Here is a 24,734-nt window from a genome sequence, read left to right on the forward strand (position 1 = left end):
TTCACATTTGAGTGGCTCATTCCATCACAATAGTGAATAAAACTTCGGACAGGAAAAAAATCAAAGAAAAATCATAAAAACTTCATTTTTCTTTCAAATGGTTGCTCAAATTTCAGACTCAAAATGTATAAGAAAATAAGTTTTTGTTAAGTTTGCATAATAAAATTCTGTCAGAAAAAAGAAAACAAAGCAGAGCTAAGGCTTTGTGCTGTTACCAGTTTGCCATCTTGGCCACCCTCCCCCCTCTGTTATCACAACCTCACAGGTTTTGATTGCTCTGTGCAGATACATTTCTGTTGACAGCATTTTATTTTATCTGGATCTCACTTAGAAACAGTTGTTCATTCATGCTTAAAGTTATGTCAGTTTACTTTTCAAACCACTCAGTCCATCTTGCACAACTGCATCTCTGGTAAATGAAAATGCCAATGAAGGAAATTACTGTATACTTTGATCAAGTCACTGGCAACACAAATAATCTACTGTCAGGCCAAATAGCATCAGAAAGACTGAGCAGTTCTTCCCCTCATTTATGTCAAAAGAAAAAAAGGATGCAGAGTTAAAAATAAAAAAAATATATATATATATATATATATATATATATATATATATATAATGGGTCTATATCAGATCGTCCAACAGCCACATTGTCAAACACATCATCTCATCAACAATGCAGGCTGTCAAACCATTCTGACTAATATTTCATTATGGTGGGGATCAGGAAACTTGCCCTTTTTCCCACTGTTATGTGATCTCAGAGTTGGTATATATAACTAGGAGGAAATGACATGTAACAATGTAGTCAGTCAATGCTATGATATAGACCTATATATATATATATATAGAGAGAGAGAGAGAGAGAGAGATTTGTTAACTGCAGGTCCTTTTTTTTCTTTTGACATAAATGAGGGAAAGAACTGCTCAGTCTTTTTGATGCTATTTGCCCTGACAGTAGATTATTTGTGTTGCCAGTGAATGATCAAATCATATACCAGTATCCTTCATTCCCTGTTTTCCTTTACCAGAGATGTAGTTCTGTAAGCTGGACTGGGTGGTTCGAAAAGTGAGCTGACATAACTTTAGTCATAAATAAATGACTGTTTCTAAGTGAGATCCAGATCAAATAAAATGTTGCACATTAAGCCCTGTAATGTTAATATTCTTGCTGAGCTTGCAGCTACCAGAGGCCATGTATTTTTTTTCAGCACCATCGCATGAAGCCTACTGTATCTATTTTCTAAAATCAATTTAGCTTTTGTCGAATTCAAACCACTACTAGAGAAGAACAGCATTGACTATAATGTTGAAACTTGTCAACAGAAATATATCTCCACAAAGCAATTAAAAGCTTTTAGGTTGCAATAACAGAGGGGGCATGGCTAAGATGGCAAACTGCTGATAGCACAAAGTCTTAGCTCTGCTTTAGTTTCTTTTTTTCTGATAGAATTTTATAATACAAACTTAACAAAAACGTATTTTCTTATACATTTTGAGTTTTGTGTGTGTGTGTAATTATTTTATTGTTTCTCTTCTTCACAAATATTGTATGGTCATTCCATTACAGCTGCTATTTTCCTTGCCTTTTTCAAAAATGTCACTATGCTATTTGGAGTGTTATTTATTTATTAATGAAACACTACAAGGTGTATGTGCAATTCAGGAACATAAGGAATGTGTATCATAACTGGCCACGAACACATTTCTTAGTAGTGGATGACATGCTTGGGATTCTATGCCCATATATTATACTACTGATAGAAGCTGTCCACAAAGAAAGAGTAGAGTTATGACAGGCTGATTTTCATGAAGGACAAGATACTCTTAAGCAGTATTGATGATCACGCACTGTTCTTCTTTCAGTGTGCTTCTTTGGCCTGCCCTAAGCAAAAAAATTATAAAATTATGCTTCCAAAGGGGATATTTTCAGGATGCAATTTTAGCTTCTGTTCTAATTTTTTGCTGAAAGTAAAGATGGTAAGAGTCAGCATTACATTTATATAGACTCGTGTGCACCACAGGGAGCTTTATCTCGGTAGAGACTGGTGTGCACTACAGTGCAGCTTTACCTTAGTACCGACGAATGTGCACTACATGGTGGCATTGCATTTATACATAGTGATGTACACCACAGATGTAGATGCTACACAGTGGTGTGTATAGGTACAAACTGGAAAGGCAGAATAGTTACGCACTTGTTAGCAGTAAGAGGAAAGCTCTCATACTACAGTGCGTTTCTCTCTCTCTCAGAGATTTCCTGCAATGCTAAGTATCGTTATACAGTTATCCTTTTGCAGTTCCATGTCACCTTAGAGGAAACAGAAAAATGTAAGACAGTATAACTGAAAAGTAACATTTTAAGCATGTGACATCCATTGACCTACAGCCAGAATGAGATAACTTATGCATTGTAACAGTTTGCTATATATCAGGTCACTGTTCATAGAAGTACTTCGATAAGATTCAAAGATCATTTAATCATGGAGTACAACCTTATGTTATAATAATGCACAACAAAACTGTTGAAACATTACTAAAATGTATTCATATTTTTATATTATAATGTTTCCAGAAATTAAGTGTGAGAAGAGCTAGACTTACTACATGAGAATATGTTCTGCTTTAAATAGGCTTTTCCCCTAACTAGGTCATACAGGCTGTTGCACCTGCTTGCTTAATGTCAAGAGTTTTTAGTTCCAGAATCCTGTAATCCTAATTCAACCATGATTTCATAGCTACTAGTCACAATGAAAAAATATTAAAACCTTCTAGCCTTTATCATCTATTTTTATTTAAAAGTATTGTATTCAAATTGCCAAAGTATTCATTTATTTAGCATTTATCACGTTTTGATGACAGAATGCTTGCCCCACTGAATATATTTTCAAGTGAGACCCTGAAAGCAAATTACTCTGAAAGAAAGGCAAATGTTAATAATTATTCCATATAATAATTTAAAAAGGCTTGATGTGCTTGATTATCTAGTCTGTTTTTGTTTGTGTAGCTGCTTGTTGCTTGTTTTGGCTTCATGTGATGACCATGCATATACATACATAGAAATATTGATTATAACAGTAAAAAAAAAACACTTGGTCCACCTATTCCCAAGATTTGCTTATCTATTATATCACATTTCAGATCCTGCTTAACCAATAGTTTAAACTTAATGAACATTTTTTTCTCACTGGTCATAAGAATTGGTTTATAGTTGTTCCCTTCATTCCTGAATTCCACCACTGATTTTGACCTTATTTAATCATCATAAGAGACCATGCATTTCAAAGAAGCCCTTGATGGCCCAAACACTGGAGAGGTGAGCCATGGTGCCCTGGCTGGACAGAATTTTTCTCATACCACCCAAACTATACATGTGACTACAATGGTAGCCTTTAACAAAACCTGAGAAAAGCAGGCTCATTTACAGACAGATGCATCCCAAAATTTAAATGGTTTAATTCCTGCATAACATATGTATATGTATGTATGTATGTATGTATATATATATATATATATATATATATATATATATATATATATGTGTGTGTATGTATGTAGATAGATATACAGACACACACACACACATATGCATCATTCTGTAAATACTTAAAAAGATCTTGAGGAAGAAGACTTGTTACTGTTTGTCTTAAGAAAATGATGTTTAGATTACTTTAGCAACATTAACTGACTCATCATTTTCACAAAATAATAATTTAATTTTTGAAGTTAATGCTTTTCATGTGGTAAACCACGAGCCAAATAATAATTTGCCAGAAGACATCTACAAAAAGGCTATAAAATCCTCTCTCTCTTTTTTTTTTTTTTTTGTTAATTAAAATCAGAAATATTTCATTTATAAAGGAATATGTTTTGGATTTCCCTAGGTGAATAAGTAGATGAAGTACTTGGAAAATGTTAGATAATTGTTTTGCACTATAATATTTAACTGTTTTCTTATTTTATTACTTTCACTTCTGATTTACTTAAAGTAAAATAAATATGTCAGCAATATTTTCTGTTACTATATAACTTGTTTTTGACTACAATAAGCATTTTAAGTGCATGTTGTATATATATATATATATATATATATATATATATATATATATATCAATACAGACCACATATATTTGTGTGTGTGTGTGCATGTCCAGTAGCAAGTGTAACAAAACAAAGTTATGTACTCACCATAACATTCCATCTATGTTGTTCATTTTCATTCTTCCTCAACTTGTGGGTTTGGTTCCGCTCTTCGGTACAAACTCCGCTGCTCCCAAAAAACTCTCAAGCTTATCCCTTACCCACAATGCACCTATCCCAGTTACTTCAGATCAAGTTTGCTGATATGACTAATCTTTCCTTTTGTCTAAGACATTCATTAAGACTATATCTGGAAACAGAATTATATACCAAGGATAATAATCCTAGTCATCCGTTCCTCTAGAAATCCAAGGATATGGGGGTTGGAGGCAGGAGAGTTTAGGAAGAATGAAAATGGACAACACAGATGGAACATTATGGTGAGAACATAACTTCTTTATCTGAGGCTGTCAATTTTCATTCTATCAAATCAGCAAAAATAACCACGTCAAGAACACACAAATTTATTCTGCAAAGCTTTTGGGTTAACACCCTTCCTCAGTGCATTATAAAACCAAATAATACATCCATTTTAAATAGAAGCATCAATTAAGCACATGTCAGCCAGCTAACCTATCACGCACTTATACAATCCCCCCATACAATTATTCATGAAAAATTCATAAAATGTTAAAATACATTTAACATAACAAATATAAGCACTTCATTCTAAATACATTCTAATTTGTTATATTAATAAACTTCCTTTTGTTCTTTTATTAAAACAGGCTTTATGCTAGCCGTACTAGTTTACTATCTGCTCTTAGCCTTACAATCCATTCATACTCTTTTATTTCTAAAAAAAAATATTTAAGTCACCACCCCTTATGCTCATAACTACAGTATCTACCACTCTAAATTTAAAATAATGCCCTGGACCATTATCAGTTATATGTTTACTCAATGCATTTGTATTTATGCTTCTCCTAATATCTAATTTGTGCTCCACTATTCATTCCCTTAGTTTCCTGGTAGTTTTTCCCACATAACACAAGGGGCAGACTACATAGGTAGCTAGGTGAATTACTTCTGTTGCATTACAACTTTCATAACAAGAGAATATATATTCTTTATTTGTTGTAGGGTGTACAGATTTGTTCTCCCCCTCATAAATATTATCACAGCAGCTACAGTTGACACACTTAAAATTACCTGTTTTATTGAGTATGTTCTTTCCTTTCATTGCTATTTGCTTAAAATCTTTATAACATAACTTTAACCTCAAACTTTATGAATTTTTATAGACAAATGAAGGTCTTTCTCCTACTGTGTTTTAGTTCTGGCATTGCCATCAAAATTGTCCAATTTTTATATATTACACGCTTCACTTCTTCCATTCTTAAATTATAAGTTGTACCATATCTAATTACATCATCCTTATGTACTTTCTTCCGTGTTTCTATTGCGTCTTCTGAACTATTTCCAAAAATTGGACTATATTCACCCATTCTCCCATCAGTAACCTCTTTGTATACTTGCTCTACCATATCTAATTTATACCCATTATTTATAAATTCATCCATCATCTCTTTAATCTGTTTTTCAAAATTTTCCTGGTCAGTATTTAATAAACTAGTTCTAATCATTTGTGCTTTCAGTATACCTTTAAAAATATGAGAGGCATGCATACTTTCTCTATTCACATATCTACTAACATGAACCTCTTTCTTATATATACTTGTTTCAATATGCCTTCCCTTCTTTTCTTCTGAGGCTAATATTTTAAACTTCAAAAAATCTGTAGTTGTATTTAAGTATTCCATATAGTCACTTAATTGTTGTAAAGTTCCATCCCAAATTAAAAAACAATCCTCTACAAATCTCTGATAGAAACATATTTTTTATTCATAACATTACTATCACTTAGGACATAGCATTTCTCCCATTCGTGTAATCTGAGGTTGGCATATGTATTCACAATTGGAGTACCCATAGCCACCCCTGCTAGTTGTAAATAAACTTCATTATCAAAATAAAACTGTTCTTAATCAAAACTAGCTCAACTAACACACACATATTCTCAATTTACCTAGCTGGCAACTTCACTTCTACATTCAAAAAATCTCTTATGGAGTCTATCCCATAGTCATTGGGTATTACAGTAAAAAGGGATGCTATGTCTAAAGTTACAAATAGAAAATCTTTTGTTCCCTGTTTAGAATACCACTCCTATAATTTAACTAAAAAATCATTTGTATCTTTTAAGATAGTGGGACATTTGACTAGAAAAGTACTTAAATATTTCTGTAGGTACTTAGAGATGGGTTTGGTCATCCATCCACCACCTGAGACTATAGGCCTTTGGGGGGATTATCTATGGATTTATGTATCTTGGGGATGCTATAAATTTGTGGTATTCTTGGGCAAGAAACAGTAAAGTAGTTAAATTGCTCAGTTGTTATATGTTCTGATATCTGGAGGTCATAAATAGCCATATTTATCTCTAAAGTAAGTTTTTTAACATCAGTGAATGTAATTTTCTTAGATGTCTCCTCATCATGTAATAAAGTTTTGAAATTCAAAACATATTTATCTCTATCCATTACTATGGCACCTCCTTTTTCCGCTTGTTTAACTACTATACTTTGATCATTCATAAGTTGTTGCATGGCTTCATATTCCTCATAAGTTAAATTATACATTTTCTTTCCCCTTGATACAGAGTACACCTCCCTAAGCTCATCTTCCACCACATTTACAAAAGCTGTCACTATTGGGCAATTAATAGGTGAAAAGTACTACTACTTCTACACATTACTGGTTCATTAATCTCATTACATTTAAAAATTAACTTTAAATTCACATTTCTTGCAAATAACTTTAAATCTGTCAATGCTTTTACAATATTGTCCATAGCATTAGGTATAAATTTAAGTCCTTTGTTTAGAAACTTTAAATGCGCTTCTGTTATATTTTTAGCTGACAAGTTAACAGTACCTTGTTTTATGAAAGTTAGCAACGTGCTTTGTTCTGGAAGGCAGGGCTACTGTTCTTGCTCTTGGCTCCGTTGACTAACTCATGCAGCTGTCTTTGTAGAGAATACCCCCTTGACCAGGCATTTAGTTGTATATCCACTTTCTCTGGTAGCTTTAACTGAAAAGGGGAAAGGGAAGAAAACTGCAGTTGGTTCGTTTTCCAACTGATTGCGATATGTTAGTGTCTTTTGATGCTGTTTGTGACTTTATCATTTCCCCTCCACTTGCTTCCACATTCACGGCTGTCATTTCAACAATGGGCATTGCCACTAGCTGAGTGCAAGCCTCCCAACTGGACAATACGTCATGTGATGTTGGCTCTTGTTCATTTCCATTGGTGTTAGGTAGCTGTTATTTAGATGAACCGGGTAACTCAATTTATCCAGTTCATCCATTCTTTTTTTAGGTTTTAAATCAGCTGTTTTTATAACATCATTTCTTGGCCATAAGAAAATATGGCCAGATTTAAAGTCATGCATGTCACAAATTAATTTCTGTCTTTTTCTGGCTTCTAATTTAACATCAATTAGATGTTAGTGATCTAATACATTCTGATATAAGGACACTGAGTTATTAAAACAAGGCATATTCAATAAATAATTTTCTATCTTTATAATATTTTCTTCCAGTTCTTTTTCTACAGGTACAAAGTAGGTGTTCATTTGTTTGTTTGTGTCTTTTGGCTTTTCCTGGTTAGGGGTCGCCACAGCGGAACTCCGATCCGCTAATGATTGGCAGTTGATTTTTACATACCAGCTTGCCAGGCCTGACACACAACCTTCAATGAAGGTACACCCATTCACGCATGTCTCCACCCAGAAGACGCTCTAGCTGAGAATCGAACCGGACAGCGTCTTACTGTGAGGCGACAACGCTACTGCAGCACCACCACCGTGGGTCAAAGTAGGTGTTCATTAAGTGCATATATTCAGCACTTAGCTTCAAATTTAACTGTTGCCACTGCTTTAGGAGGTCTAGATAGGTATTTGTATATGAGGGCATTTTTTGAATTCTGAGCCCTCAAGGAACTATACCTAGCTCCAAATAAGCTTGAAAACTTAACCAGTTCCATTGGAGCTGCTTGAAGGTTTGCATCTTCTTTTCCATCCAAAGTTTTTTTTCAAAAACTTGCACCAACTGGTAAGTGGTTCCCAGCGGTAAAGGTGCATTTAGTACCAACTGGTCAGCGGTTCCCAGCGGAAAAGGTGCATTTAAAGTCAAATTCAAAAGCGGATTAACTTCTCTTGATAATAGGCCTCTTATTCTATTTTTTCCACGATTTTCTTCCATTAGCTGGCTGATAATTCACACCCTTAGTTTTGTGACGCTCACAGTATTGACCAGAGGTATAAAGTAGATTGCAAGATGGTCAAATCTGTAGTTCAAATAGTCAAATCGGCAAAAATAACCACGTCAAGAACAAGATTTATTCTGCAAAGCTTTTGGGTTAACACCCTTCCTCAGTGCATTATAAAACCAAATAATATATCCATTTTAAATAGGAACATCAATTAATCACATCAGCCAGCTAACCTATCACGCACTTATACCACCGCCCCCATACAATTATTCATGAAAAATTCATAAAATGTTAAAATCACATTTGACATAATAAATATAACCACTTCATTCTAAATACATTCTAATTCACTATATGATTAAACTTCTTTTTGTTTTTTTATTAAAATAGGCTTTATGCTAGCTGTACTATTAATACCTGGTTTACTATCTGCTCTTAGTCTTACAATCCATTCATACTCTTATTTCTAAAAAAAATATTTGTCACCATCTCTTATGCTCATAACTACAGTATCTATCACTCTAAATCAGTATCTGTAAATTTAGCTGTATTTGTAAATGTCTCATATTATAAATGATATTGTGTTTTTTGTGTGTTTGTTGGAGCTTTTCTCCCTGGGCCTCCACTGAAAATGGACATATATCCAGTTGGACTAGCCCGGTCAACAAATGTAAAATAAAATAAATAAAAATAAAATAAATAAATTTAAAGTAATGCCTTGGACCATTATTAGATAAGATAAAGAGAGGTGAAGATTGCAGTAAGGCTAGCCCCAGTGATGGAATATTCTCTCAGACATGTATGGATTGAGGGAACACTCGTAAGGCGGGAATACACATGTGCTTAATTTGTCTACTATCACATTGGATTTTCCCAGAATGTGCATTGCTATGAGAAAGCGAATGGATGAGATTGCCCACTGCCACACTCAGAGCTTCTCGACACAAGGGATAGGACCTAGTTCCTCCTTGCTTGTTGATGTACCAAACTGCTGTTATGTTGTCCATTTCAATCACAATTTTCCCTGAAGTGAGAGCATCCTGGAAGGCTTGCAACACTAAAAGCACTGCTATCATCTCTAAGACATTGATATGCAAGTTGGCCTCTATAGGGGACCAAGTTCCTTGGACAGTGTTCCCAGATAATACCCCCCACCCTAACTGTGAAACATCCATGATCACTGTGGCCTTCAGTTGAGAGGGGGTTAAAGGACGGCCTTGTAGAATTTGATCTGACTGAATCCACCATTTGAGATCTCTCTTGCAAATGTTGGTGATTGTAATCATAGTTGACATTGGTTGGTATAGTACTGACCATTGTGTTGCAAGCAGCCATTTTAAAATTCACATGTCAACTCTGGCTAAGGGGACTAGAGTTATAGCTGCTGCCAAGGATCCCAGGGCCTGTAGAATCAGGTGTGCAGATACTTTTTTGCTGTTGATTATCTTCATGACTTGTGATTTGATTTTCTGTAGTCTCACTGGGGGAAGAGAGGCTATTGTTGTCTTTGTGTTCAGGATAACTCCTATGAACTCTATGGTCTGAGTTGGTTTTTTTCATAGTTTATGATTATCCCTAGATAGGAACATGTCTGGAGAACCTGCTCTTTTGCCTTTAACAACTGATGCCTGATTGGAGTGGCAATGAGCCAGTTGTCTAAGTATGGACACTTGGAATCCCAGCAGTCTTAAGTGAGCTGCTGCTACTACTGCCATGCAATTGGTGAACACCCTGGGGGATGTAGTGAGACCAAAGAGCAGAATTCTGAATTGACAGTGACTGGCTCCCAGCCAGAAATGGAGAAACCTCCTGGATCACCTGTCTTTATATGTTAGTATGCATCCTGAAGGTCTATTGAGCACATATCATCCTGTTCCAAAAATAGAAGAATGGACTGAGCAGTGACCATCTGGAACTTTGTCAAACTGACTTCTTCAAAACACTGAGATTCAAAAATTGGTCTCCAGTCCCCTGCCTTTTTTGGTACTAAAAAGAATCTTGAGTAAGTTCTGGATTTTCTCTGGTCTGGTGGGACTTCTTGGATGACTTTTTTCTAGCAGTTCTTGAATTTGTAGTACTACTTCTACCCTCTGATTGTATGGGACATCAGGGATTCTTTTGCAAATGGGGGGTGGAAGGGGAAAATGGATCAACTCAATAAGCTCATTGGCAGGGGCAGAGTTATCCAGAAGGTAGATGGGTAGGTACCAAAAGCCTGCAGGTACACCAACTCCTCAGAAGAAGGATTACTGGACTTCCAATCACCTCTCTGTTTCACTCATACTGTAGCTGAGGCTAGAGAAAACAACTAACATGTATCCTGTCTTTTCCTTGACCTCTCCAAAGCCTTTGACACCCTCTCCCATCCTGTCCTTTCATCTAAACTTGCTAGCCTCAATCTCTCTGCTCCCTCCCTGGCTTAGTTCACCAGTTACCTCTCAAATAGGTTACAGTCTGTCAAATGGCTCACCTCCTGCTACCCGTCCCCTCCTATTTAACATTTTCACAATTGAATTACATACAACCTGTAACCAATCCTCTCTAATTCAATACACAGACAATTCCACTGTCCTCTCCATCTCCAATAACATCACAGAACTACATGCTCAAACACAGGACACCTTTCTAGCCATTTAGAGGTGGCTACCAATAATCAACTTATCTTAAACCCCCCCCAAAAAAAACTAAACTCCTGCTTTTTCTCCCTCGCACTCTCTCTCAGCACAAATCAACCTTTGCCATCACTTCCTCTAATAACACAATCATTCAACGTGAACTCCACACTAAGCTCCTAGGTACCATCATTGATGATGAACTAAAATTTAATCTAAACAGGCGCCGGAAGCTGTTGAAGACTTGATGGAGGCAGAGGGTGAGAGGGGCACTTAGTGATCTAAAAAGGGGAATTTTTTATAACTATTTACCACCACAACATAGGTTCACACTTGGAGGACTTGTTAAGCTTAGCCAATTCCCTTTTGGTGCTTGATTCTTGAATTAACATTTTCTGATTGGTCTTACCTATCCCATGGCTAATAATTGTATATTAGCCCTAGTGAGAATAACAGTGATCATACCATAGATAATTTGAGGGGACCCATGTAAGGGATGCAGCATTTAGGAACTGCCTCTATCCATTAGTGGCATGAGGGCAATCCTGGAGTACATTTTCTATTACCCATCCTTAGATCCAAGTTGCATTTGAATATGGATGGATGAGCTTTGTTTTATTTTTATGAATAGTCTGTTCTGAAACAGTGGTAGCTTCTATAATATATATCCATCTCTCCACAACATTCAGTTTAGATTTCTGGACTGAGTATTTCTGATTCCATTTGACTTGCTGATGTTCAGTAGGTCCATCTGTATTAGGTCGGAGGATGCCTTGTATGCCAGACATGTCACCTCTAAGCTGAGTATAGTAATAAATCTTTGAGGTGGTCCATGCAAGACCTGTTGTTTAGGACTTGTATCCTTTTAAGTAAGGTATCTCTGAAGGAATTCCAATTGTTGCATGGGGCTGGACAGATGCATGCCAAAGTGGGCATTATACAAAATGATTGACCTAATGAGAGCTTTGTAAAGGGAGACATCTCCTCTAGATCTAGTCAAATCAATTTGTTTATATGCTGTGTGGTATAGAAAGGCTTTCTTATGACTCTGGGCACATGTTGGTCAAAAGTTAGGTCACTGTACACACAAGTTCCCAAATGCCAAACAATTAGGTCCATTCTCAGAAGGTATTGTCATGATTTTGACACCAGTTATTGTTTGGGACAAACCTTCCTGCATGATGGTTAAGTCATGTGGGGATTCAGTAACTGCTCCTAGCTTGCAGTCATCTCAAACTTAGCTGGCCAAAACCCTTTGGTATTTCCTTTTACTTTTGAGATGCATATGCTAAACAGAAAAAGTCTCAGCACCAAACCCTGGGGGACTCCACTGGTGACTGGTCTATTCCCCTATTTTGATCTCCTGCATCCTGTGAGCAAGCTGGCAATCCATCTAGTGATGCAAGTGTTTGCTCCTACATTATTCGTCTTTTGTACTACACCCGAGTAGGGGATTGTCAAAAGGCTTGGCCAGGTCAAGGTAATGTGGTGTGAACTGTTTTACCTTCATCCATTGCTTTGGTGACAAGAGTTGTTGTTGTTGTGTCTTTCGGCTTTTCCCAGTTCGGGGTCACCACAGCGGAACTCCGGTCCGCTAATGATTGGTAGTTGATTTTTACTTGCTGAGTTACCAGCCCTGATGCACAACCTTCAATGAAGGCACGCCCATTCACGCATGTCTCCACGCAGAAGACGCTCTAGATGCGAATCGAACCGGACAGCGTCTTACTGCAAGGCTATTTGCCCATGATTTTGAGCCCTTCACACTTTCCTCTGGGCTGTTTTCAAACACATTTTTAGGGTCATGTATGCATTATTTGATTCACCTTCCTGATTGTACTAAATTATATTCCTTGTATAATACAGCACTAGTTGTGAGATTGTGTTTTAAATTTGTAGTTTTGAACAGTCTTCTAGTAAGCAATGAAACAAAATGTATGAACCAATGACAAAACTACCCATTTCAGAAAATTTCAACCATAAAAGGCCACTCAAACTTCTGTCATTAAAATCCACCAATGTCAGTAAATATGTAAAATCTCTGCAGAAGTAAGTCATCTAAATAATTCCACATAAAACGGATCTCTAACTAATGAAGAGGTTGTTGCTAGGAAACAACTTTATATTTCATTGTTTCATCTACAAATAACGTGGCTGTTGCCCTTGAAGAATAAATTGCCTATGTTACATTAAAAAAAAAATGATAAGCTAGTAATACTGAAATAGGGAATGAATGGCAAAGTCATAAACAGGCTCATAGCTACTAGGCAATTCCTCCAAAGGAAGACATTCACAGGACTGCAGTATCCGCTCCCTTTAAAGTACAACACCCTACAGTATCAGTGATCCATCTGCATATTGTGGGAGTAGAACCCACAGCCTTCTGCATCAAAAATAAGGCTGCTACCTGTTGTGCTACTAACAATGCGAACAGACTCTGAATAAGCAGCAATAAACTTATCTTTCCCTGAAGCTCTCAGTAAAATTTTTTATTTATTTAACATTTGTTTACCAGGAAAGTCCAACTTGGAACAAAGCCAATTTTCAGCAGAGACCCAGGGTGAAATGCTCTCGATGCATGTCTTTGTAAGATGGGAGGAAACCAGAACACCCAGAGGAAACCCACATAAACACAGGGAGGACATACAGACTCCACACATAAGGCACGCCAGCCAAGAATCAAACCAAAAACCTCTTGCTGTGAGGGGACAACACTACCACTGCACCATCCACTTGACGCAACGAAATCTCTCAATTTCACAGCAGAAGAAATCTGGAAAAAGTCAAGATGTATTTGGGGGAGTGGGGGCAAAGACCGAAAATCAGGGACACATTTTAAATATTGCTTGTATAATCTTAGAACATTACTAAAATAGTGTTTTGTGTTACCATGTGTTTCATAAAAGATAGGAAAACTGAAACTTAAAGGGCTATCATTTAGTGAATTCCATTCTCACTGATTTGCCAGAAAAACACAAATTTTAAGAGGAACAGACCAAACTCCCTGGATCACAAATGGTGGTGTGGGTAGAGAATGCAGGCTGCTGTACCTAAAGTACAGGGTTTGAGCCCGAGCTTCCTTTCAGCCTGCATATAAACATAAACGGACCTTCCTTTTAGCCTGCATATAAACATAAATGGAGCTTCCCTTCAGCCTGCATATAAACATAAACTGAGCTTCCTTCCAGCACATACACATACATGCATACAGAGCTTCCTTTCAATCTACATATAAACATAAACGGAGCTTCCTTCCAGCGCATAAATGGAGGAAACACACACAAAATCTCTCCTTACTGTGACTCTGGCAGCAGTATTGATGTGATCAGGAATGCGGAAGCAAGCTTGATGTGGAACAATTTCCACACACTTTTGTGTTTGAATTTATGTTAGAGTGCAATGCACGCATGGGTCTGCCTATAGGTCTTATAGCTGTAAAAGTGTGGGGGGGGGCTCCCTCCCCCTTGCTCTATGATTCTGGCACATAGCTATGAATCTACATATCCTTCAAAGCATTAAAAAAAAAAAAAAAAAAAAAAAAAAAAAAAAAAACATCAAAAACTTGGGCTGCTGTATCGAAATAAAAAATGTCTAACTTCTAACTCTAGACTTTCCCTATCTCATGCTTTCCTTCTCCCCTCCCTTCTCTATGCTACCCCAATCCTAACATACAATCTACAACCCTGTCTAAACTACAACAAACATACCACAAAATAGCTAGATTTGTCACTAACGCTCCTTACAACTCCCACCACTGCCATACTCTAAACTCTCTCCAATGGCTGAATCTCCCCCAACAACTCCTTCTATCCCAGCTTCAAACCGCACACCCTGTACTACACAAACCTTCCTCCTGCCCTTCCCTCTCCACCCTTGTCTCCTCTTACACCCCTAACTGTACTCTCCGCACCTCTAGCCAGATACTACTTGACGTTTACCAACCAACCTCACAAAACATTGGTAAGCTACTTTACAAATTCACTATAGCACAAGCCTGGAACAAACTCCTTGCACACATTAGATCTATTCCCCATACAAACAGTTCAAAAAAGAAGTTAAACTTCACTTACTAAACACCAAGTCTTGCCCCTGTAATGACCCCACCTAACCTACTATACAAATGAATCCTACCTAACCTTATTGTGTCACTCTAACCTCACAGACTATTTACTATACTACTTTAGTCTCCTCCCTTTACACACAGTCTTACTACAAAATGCTCCCTTTCCCTACTACTTTCACCTCAGGTATATAACCATTACTTCCCTAGGTGTAAATACAGCTCTCTATTTACTTATTCCATATAATCAATTGCTCTCTCTATGCTAGGTCCTTTGCTGCTCATCCTTTCATTAAAAAAATAAATACATTTATGAGTATTATTCTTCACTGTAGCATCCTCACTTTGTATTAGAGTTATGTTTTAACTATAGCTTATGTATTGTAAGTTTCTTTTTTACTTGAATGAAATCTTGTGTACCTTAAATTGTCTGTATTTTTGGAGCTTTGCTCCTCAGGTCTCCACTGAAAATGGGCCTCTGGCCCAGTTGGACTAAGCCAGTTAAAAAATGTCAAATAAATAAGTAAATAAATTAAGATTTCTAGGATGTCTTCAAAGGAGACATCATCAGGAGGTGAGCTTGGGGATCCTTTGCCCTCATCAAAGCCCATGTCTTCTGTGATAGATTCCTCAGAAGAATCCAAGTGCTTCCTCTTGCACTTCTTCTTAGGGATGATCTGGGGAAGTATGAAAAGAAGAGGGTATTCCCTTTTGGGACTCCTGAGGTTTTGGTACTCACTGTCCTTGTGGGGCAATGGTTGAGATTCTGAATGTAGGTGTGACAGGGATGTTTGTTCTGAATAGGAAGGGGCCAACCGACTGGCTAAGTCATAGCTCTCTCCATAGCCTTAAAAGCTGATCCACCCAGAGAAGGAAGGGACCCCGGATCCAGAAGGTAGGTCTGGGAACCAAAGTCACCTCCCGCTCTGAAGAGATCCCTCTCGAGGCAGAAACAAGAGCCGAGCTGACCTGTGCTGAAGCTCCAAGGTGCAGAGAAGGCTCCAGGTTGACTCTAGCCCCTCAGAACCAACAGGACAAATACATCCCCAAGAGGTCTCCAGTTCCAACTGAACCAAGGAGCTCAGAGCAATAATCGATTCGGAAGATAAATATATCTTCTGTTCTGATGCAGACGGCACCGGGCAGCTTGGAACCATATTCTCTTAGCCTTCAAGTGTAGCTAGAGGAGGAAATAACTGAAGAATGGAATCCTTGCTACATTGTGGTAGGAATAAAGGATGATCCTGCCATACCTAGCTCCCAAAGGATTTTTCTCACGATCATCTCCACATCATCTTCAATTAGACTTTTAGAGGAACGGGCTGACATCACAGAAGGCAATTTAGGTCTCTCCAAGAATGGTGAAGGAAGTCTTTCTGGAAAGGGATCAATGGAGGGTGAAAAACTTGTTCTTGGAAGAGTTTTTATCAAATCCTGTAACTGTGGTGTAGGATCTGAGGATCTCTGCACTGAAGTTTGTCCTTGACCTGGAATTTTAGGAATAAAACAGGTAGTCGGGTCTGATAGTAAACTTATGGTAACTCTAAGTTCCGATGAAACAGTCAGAGCTGATGTTTGTGACTTTTTTCCTGTCTGTTCCGAAGGGGAAGATGTAACTGATATTTTAATCATTTTGAACTCGGAGCCGATGGAGATGTTGGCATGCCTTGCTGAAAGAAGAGAGATGCAGGCCTTTCAAGTTCAAATTATTTTTCCGCTCAACAAGACCTCTGTGGCTAATGGAATGACAAATAGAGCAATCCTCCTGAAGATGGAGGGAGGGCAAACAGTAAACACAAAAAGACTACTTGTCAAAAAAGGGTATCTTATGGACACATTTCTGACAACATTTAAATCCAGCCCGAGCATTTTCCTTTTCCACCATCTCTGTTCTCCAAACACACACATGCAGAGGGAAAACTGAGGAAAATACTGTAAAGTTTTTTTCCCCTTTAGGAGCAAAAATATAGAAATATATAAACAATAATAATAAAAAAACTACACAAAGTATAGGAGGAAAATATCACCAGTGATATTTAGAATACACCGAAGAGTAGGAAAAGGGAAATAAAGAGAACAGTATTCAAAGTACTGACGTGCAAAAAGGGCAAGGGATTTTAAAAATTAGAGAGAAAAATACCAAATACAGAACTGAAAGTTAGAGCTGAATATATAATAGGAATCACTTATCTGCTTGAGAGGAATTGGCAGCATGTTTAACACAAAAAGCAGCAAATGAGATCTGAGGTAAGTGGGATAGGTGCTTTGTGGATAAGGGATATGCTGGAGAGCTTTGTGGTTACCATGAGCTATGGTAGTGGCCTGAGGTAAGTGGGATAGGTGCTTTGTGGATAAGGGATAAGCTGGAGAGTTTTGTGGTTACCATGAGCTATGGTAGTGGCCTGAGGTAAGTGGGATAGGTGCTTTGAGGATAAGGGATAAGCTGGAGAGTTTTGTGGTTACCATGAGCTATGGTAGTGGCCTGAGGTAAGTGGGATAGGTGCTTTGGGGATAAGGGATAAGCTGGAGAGTTTTGTGGTTACCATGAGCTATGGTAGTGGCCTGAGGTAAGTGGGATAGGTGCTTTGGGGATAAGGGATAAGCTGGAGAGTTTTGTGGTTGCCATGAACTACGGTAGTGGCCGAGTCAGTTCTGAGGATTAGAACCAAATCCACAGGTTAAGGATGGAATGAATATTGACATAATCAGATCTGACAAATTCTTTGAGCTAAGTGCAATTTATTGCTAGTGAAAAGGTCAAAGCAAAGTCTATTTTCAACTTAAAGGAAAGCAAGGACAGTTTTTCTTAACATATTTCTGATGACTTACTTGTGTTTTTTTTCTTTTGCTAAAAAGTTTAAATAAACATAATATTCCTTACAATTTAAAGATTGGCTGTTGCAGGTCTGATCAAGCTGCCTTGCAATCTACAAACATGTTCATAATACTGCTACTGTAACTTTTTCAGTATCCACGGTAAAGGCTCCTGGTACTTCTTGAGTAAATCCACAGTAAGGTGTCTGGCACTACTTCAGCAAATCCACAGTAAGGCTCCACAAACTCCTTCTGGGACTCCACAGTTAGGCCTTACAATCCCTGGACATGCAGTAATAAAAATATTTCTTTCTTTACTTACATAAAGAAGCTATAAAATAATACCTATCATTGGTGTGAACATATTCTGAACATATTTAATACAGCACTACCTGCTCTTATTCAGAGGATATTGCTAATATACTGACTGACAAATTCAGCCCAGACATGTCTGTACAAAACCCACATAACCTAAGGACAACCACAAAGCATTCTATAACTATGTCAAGAATCTAAATAGCAATGCTCAGATCTGCTCTGAGCTAAAACAGAATGGCATTAAATATACTGATCCGAAGGATATTGCCAATATCCTGGCAGATCGATTCAGTGCCAACTTCACCCCCCTCTCACCCCCTAAATGGCCCATCTCAATACCGGAAGATTGCCAAATTCCAGTAATAATGGCCACACAGGTACAGCATCCATGGACCAGATGACATCCCGGGCTGTGTACTACATGAACTACAATATGAACTGGCACCTCACCTAAGTGTCATGTTTAATCATAGCCTCACCTCAGGTTTCGTGCCCACTGAGTGTCGCAGAGCTACAGTTATCCCAATGCACAATGGGGGATCCACCTTGGATCCTGGAAACTACCGTCCCATCAGTCTGACAAGCCTTATCTGCAAGGCCATGGAGCGTATTATCATGGAACTTATAAACAAAGACATTGGCAACCTTCAAACACTGGACCCCACCCAGTTTGGGTTTGTGAAGGGCCGATCTTGTCTCCTGAACCTGAGTGACTTCTTTGAATCAGTCTCCAGAGCCATGGACAAGGGTAAGGTGGTCCACACAGCCTATCTAGACCTTGCCAAGGCCTTTGACACCATACCCCACTCTGGAATCATAGATAAACTTACTAAGTTGGGCATTAATCCCTATGTCACCCAATGGGTTGCTAAATGGCTTACTGATAGAACCCACACTGTAAAAGTAGCCGACTCCAAATCCAGCTCCAGACAAGTGACAAGTGGAGTACCTCAGGGTTCAGTCCTGGGGCCGCTCTTGTTTGGCATCTACTTCTCTGAAGTACAGGTCAACACTAAGAGACTCTGGCTAACAAAGTTTGCAGATGACTGCAAACTGGGAGCCATTATTGAATCCCCAAATGATGTGGATACTCTACAAAAAAGCCTTACAGAAACAGATGCTTGGTGCCAGAGCCATGGGCTCAAGCTCAATGCCAAGAAATGTATTGTTATCCCCTTTGGGAAAAAACATGTATCCATGAATTACCATATAGGTGGCAGTACACTAAACACAAAGTGTGATGAGACTTAGGGACACAGGTGGACAGTGGTCTCACCTTCTATAACCACATCGCCACAACAGTCAGGAAATCCTTCTATGTGGCACACCTCATCACGAAGGGCTTTTCATCCAGAAAAAAGGAGGTCATTATCCCACTGTACTCATCCCTCATTAGACCCATTATAGAATACAACGCCCCATTTGGTATGTACCTCTCAAGACATCTGCAACAACTGCAAAGGCCTCAGAAATACCTCACTAAAAGAATCACAGGCCTAAATCAGATGTCCTACGCTGACCGCCTTAAAAAACTCCAGCTATACTCTGTCGCATATCATCTACTCAGAGGCGATCTCTGCTTAACATACAAGGCCATGTCAACCCCAGAGCTGTTGGACATGCTACACTTAAAGAAATCCCAATCCCTCAGAGCTACACGCTCCAGGGATCTAAACCTGGTCATCACAATAAACAAAACATGCTGGAGGGATAGGTTCCTGACCCAGAGACTCCCCAGACTCTGGAATAGATTGCCCATACATGTCAAGCAGAGTGCCTCATTGGACCTCTTCAAGAGGAACCTTGACGATTGGATGGGAGAAAGGAAATTCACCCCAGGGATCACGTCAGTCGCCCTGCTAGACAGGGGTCCAGGAAAGTAAATAATGAGGGAAGAAATAGCCAGGGAATTGTTATGGCTAGGCTTGTATAGGCCCTAGGGCTGATAGCCTAGTGCCAACCTATGAACCTATGACCTATAGTCCCATATAATCACAAAACAGCACCTGTTAAAATGGGACTTAAGTCAGGCTGCCTGCTAAACAGCACTAAATGTGTGTTGGTCAAACCATTCCTGGAACTATTCAGCCTGTACTTATCCACTGGCTTTCTCTTTGAGGTTTGATGCACAGCAGTCGGAATGCTTCGTCACAAGGGTGGTCCCACCATGGACCTGGGGAATTACAGACTAATCAGCCTGACAAGCTTCATCTGGTTAAATGATAGTTACTAAACTTGCAATCCAGGGGACCGTTGAGGAGCCGAGCCTAGCCCAAATTCTCAGATGACTCCAAGCTCTGACTGGTTAAGTGACTTGCTCAAGGTCATAAAGTAAGCAAATGAGGGCTGAGAGAATAAAACCCTAGACCACAGGAAATGCAGCTCATAGCCTTAATCATCTGCCCCAGTTATAGACCTGATAAACTACAATTTAAAAGTTTTAGAAGACTTCTTCTCCAGCAGTCTGGTTTTGTTGCGATAAGATACTATTTAATGAATTTGGCATTTTTTTTTTGAGAAGGCGACACAAGCCATGGACAGTGGTCACACATCATACCTTGACTTGTCAAAGCATTTGATACTATACCACATACCAATATTGTCAACAGGCTAAATGCACTTCAAATTGATCGCTACTTAATTAGATGGACTGCTAACTAGCTGACAGAACCCACATTCTGAAAGTGGCAGGTGTGTCCTCAGAAAGTACGAAAGTAACCAGTGGGCCCCATGCGGGGACCTCTTCTATTTCACATATACTTCTCTGATCTGCAAATTAAAATCTAGGAACACTGAATAACCAAGTTTACTGATGACTGTATACTGGGTGCTATACTTAAAGCTCCTTCTGATATACAGAAGCAAAAAAGTGAACTTACATGTTAATAGTGGGTACGCTGAAAATGGGCTAATAAAATGCATTATTATTGCATTTGGCTTATAAACCATCCACCCCGCTTTAGTATAGAAACACAAACACCACTCTCTTAAACAAAGATATTGAGAGAGACATTGGAACATGGGAGATAACTATCTGCTTTGAACATCATGTTGCAACAGTGGTCAATAAATCCTTCCAAATGGCACAACAGATCATAAAAGGTATATTCTCTAGATCTACAGAAGTCTGTATTCCTCTGTATTCTGCACTGATCAGACCCATCATAGAATACGATGCCTCCTTTGGAATGTATCTTACTAAACATATCAAGTAGATGGAGAGGCCAAAGGTTCTTGGCAAAAAAAAATATCATGTGCCTAAAGGACCTGCACTATCAAGACAGAGATTGAAGGCCTTGTCCCTGTATTTAGTGTACTATAGACTCCTTAGGTGCAATCTTTGCCTTGCCTTCTGAGCCATTAGGGATCCTTCAGTCCAGGACCTTGTATTCCTCCCAAATCAAACAGTCCAGTGAACACATGAACCAGAGATCTGAACTTACTTCAGCAAATAAATCATAGTGGAGAGACAGATTTGTCATGCAGTTAGACAGCTAAATATGTATTCAAGATTCCATGCCAGGTGTGAATGGCTTATTACTCCTAGAAAAACAAGGTAAAGTCTAAGGGTGGGAACAGGTAATGCATAAATGACCACATGGCCCAGTTGCCTTGACTACTCTTTGATTCTGATTCTATGGTGTGAAATTTTCAGGATAGTCATTTAAGCATATCTTCTGTTAAACTGTTGTTACTCCATAATCATGTTTATAAATAGCAGTGAAAACTACACAATACCTCAACTCAGTCCTGGCAGGTCTCAATAAGGAGACAAATATATCAGTAGTACAGTACATCATAAACATATACTTGTTTCAAGCCTCAAAAATATTGAAGAGTAACCATTCGGTGGCCACTTCAAGCACTGAAAGACATACATATGCAAGTAATGATCCCTCCGCATTATTTCAGATTGATTTACCTGATAATATGCTTGAGGCACACCAAAGATATTCACAAGAGTAATCAATTTAGTGGCAAGTCTCAAGAACTAAAAACAGTATGCAAACAGTAATGCTATTCCCTACTCCTATCATTTTTCTTAAGCTGGTTAAGCTTAAGTCTCCCTTTGTTACCTTTATTTAATTGGAAGTTTGAGGTAAATGTTGTATGTTGTTTCTTCTGATTTTATATACTTTTCTATTTATGCAGTATTTTACTTTTAACTGTGTCTTTAGATTTAAATGCAAGGTAAAACAATGGATTTGCACCGCATTTCTGTATGTGTGTATGTGATTAGCCGACTAGGTTAGAGTGGTTATTTTCTGTAGCTCTAGGGGCTGTTGTGGCTACGTGTCACTCACTGTTTCCTCCTCTCTTTGGTGATTCATATTCAGCTTGTGGAGTTTATACCTTTACTTTCTTCAGGAGACATTTTCTTTTACTGGATGCATTTTACTGTTCCTGATCAAGTAATGTACTTAAATTTGAGTTTTTAGTGCTTTTATTACTATAATGTGCTTAATTTGTGCCACATTGCTGTTTTGTTGTTGTTCGTTTTATTTTTATTATGTATGAAGGATTAGTAAAGTACTTCAATTTGGGATGTGTATCTCTGGTATTTGGTTATTATTTTTTGTGCGAAACTTTTTCTATGCTAAATTTCTTTTCAAAATTGTGGCAGTTAATGGGATTCTGAAGTCTGTGCGGAAGTAGGTATCTATAACTGAATGTGAAGCTCAGGTGGCCTGCACTAACAGATTTGATGCACATGTTGAAAGCAATTTGATTTGGTCAGTTTTTCTTGCCCATTTTACAAGGTACATATCTTTCTTAAGGTGCACATAAAACTAATATTTCTAACATATCAAACAGTCAATGTGTGTGTGTGTGTGTGTATATATATATATACACACACACACTGATCACAATAAAAAGAAACTGAAATACAACCAAATATAAAAAAGATAAAAACATTTTTTGCTGATGGGCAAGCCCCCTTGCACAATTCAGTACTGGCAATGTATAATAAAATGCACATACAAACAGTCGTGCAACAAGTCAATTCATTCCATGAGCTGAGGATTTGATCAAATAATACCCAGTCATACATGTAAAAATATATATAGAGAGAGAAAATGCATTTCATTCCATTAGAACGCTCCTTGTAAATATACATTCACTGAATCCTGATCCATTAAAAAACAAAATTAACTAAAACAATGTTTTTGCATGGGGGGAAGCCCCCTGCACACCTGTATCTCAAAATATGCTTACTCCGAGATAATCAACAGTGGGAAAAAGTATAAACTCCTTATCCTCACTTCCTGCGACCTTGCTGTAAATGCAAAACAAGCACTTGTCTCACTGTAGCAAGCTCAAACACCATTCAGATACACATAATGTACACAAAAACAACTATAACTGCACACCGTAGTGAACCCTTTCTGCTATCATCAGCAAAAACAAACACAGCTGTAATACCTTAAAATAACCCTTTCTGATACCATCAAACATACAGCACAGAACCATAAATATTAATTGTGAAATGTATTGCTCAATTCCTTTTTTGACAAAGTAAGAACTCAATGAACTGAGCAAAACATACATGCACCCCCTACAGAGCGCACTGTGTCTAAGCATTTCTCTGTAACACTTTCATTATGTTCTGAATTATTGTGATGCTTACTTTTTCATATATGTTTAGGTGTTACTTTCACAATATAACTGCACAGTACTCTTCTCTTTGAAAAGCAGTATATACGTGTGATGACCTGAATTCTAATATTGTATTTCCTGGACATTAAAAGGCTACTAAAGACACTTAAGTCCCTTAGTGACTTCTGCACAGGTTGCATGCCAACCAGTTCATATATGCCCCATGGACAAAAGCTTTCTCCTTCTAATTTCAGCCATTTGAAGAGCAGTGGAGTTCATCCCCCATTTGCCTCCAGGATATACTTGTACCCTAAACATCCTAATTCTTCCACATATTGCATACAGTAACTCATGGTACATCTGTATGCAAATCAGTTACCAAACTATAAGCAGTAACTTCAGTTGTTTTCATTTACCTGTGAATATTTCTCCTTAAATCCCCATATGCAATTAACAATCCATATCTATTTATTTCAGTATTTCACTCCAAAATCTACCAGTCACAGGAAGTCATGCGTGCTACCACTATGCATCACAGGCAAGGATCGTCAAGAGTGACCTCTACTACCCATCCAGTTCATTCAAGGTAGAGTGGACTCTGCATGGAATAGAAAAACTCAGTGAATTGAGCTTACTGTGCCTCAATGGGACCAGGACTCTAGTTGCAGTTCATGTCAAAGCCCCATTTCTTGAGCCATCCAAACATATGAGTTCTTTATGTTTTCTTTATTGAGGTTTCCCGGAAATTTTCTAGGAAAGCAATTGTTATCCTGTTAGTAACAAGAACTGAAGCATGAAAGTGAGTAGTAAGTGCCATGTTCAATATTATAGTAGTTTAGAATATCCCCTTTACTCTGACATGTAAAATGCTTTGAGTTACAATATGTATGTAACAGAGGTGCAGGGGGCACCCCCACCCC

This window comes from Protopterus annectens, chromosome 11.part0, assembly GCF_019279795.1.
Source record: "Protopterus annectens isolate FY-2018-M chromosome 11.part0, PAN1.0, whole genome shotgun sequence".
Classification (NCBI taxonomy): domain Eukaryota; kingdom Metazoa; phylum Chordata; order Ceratodontiformes; family Protopteridae; genus Protopterus; species Protopterus annectens.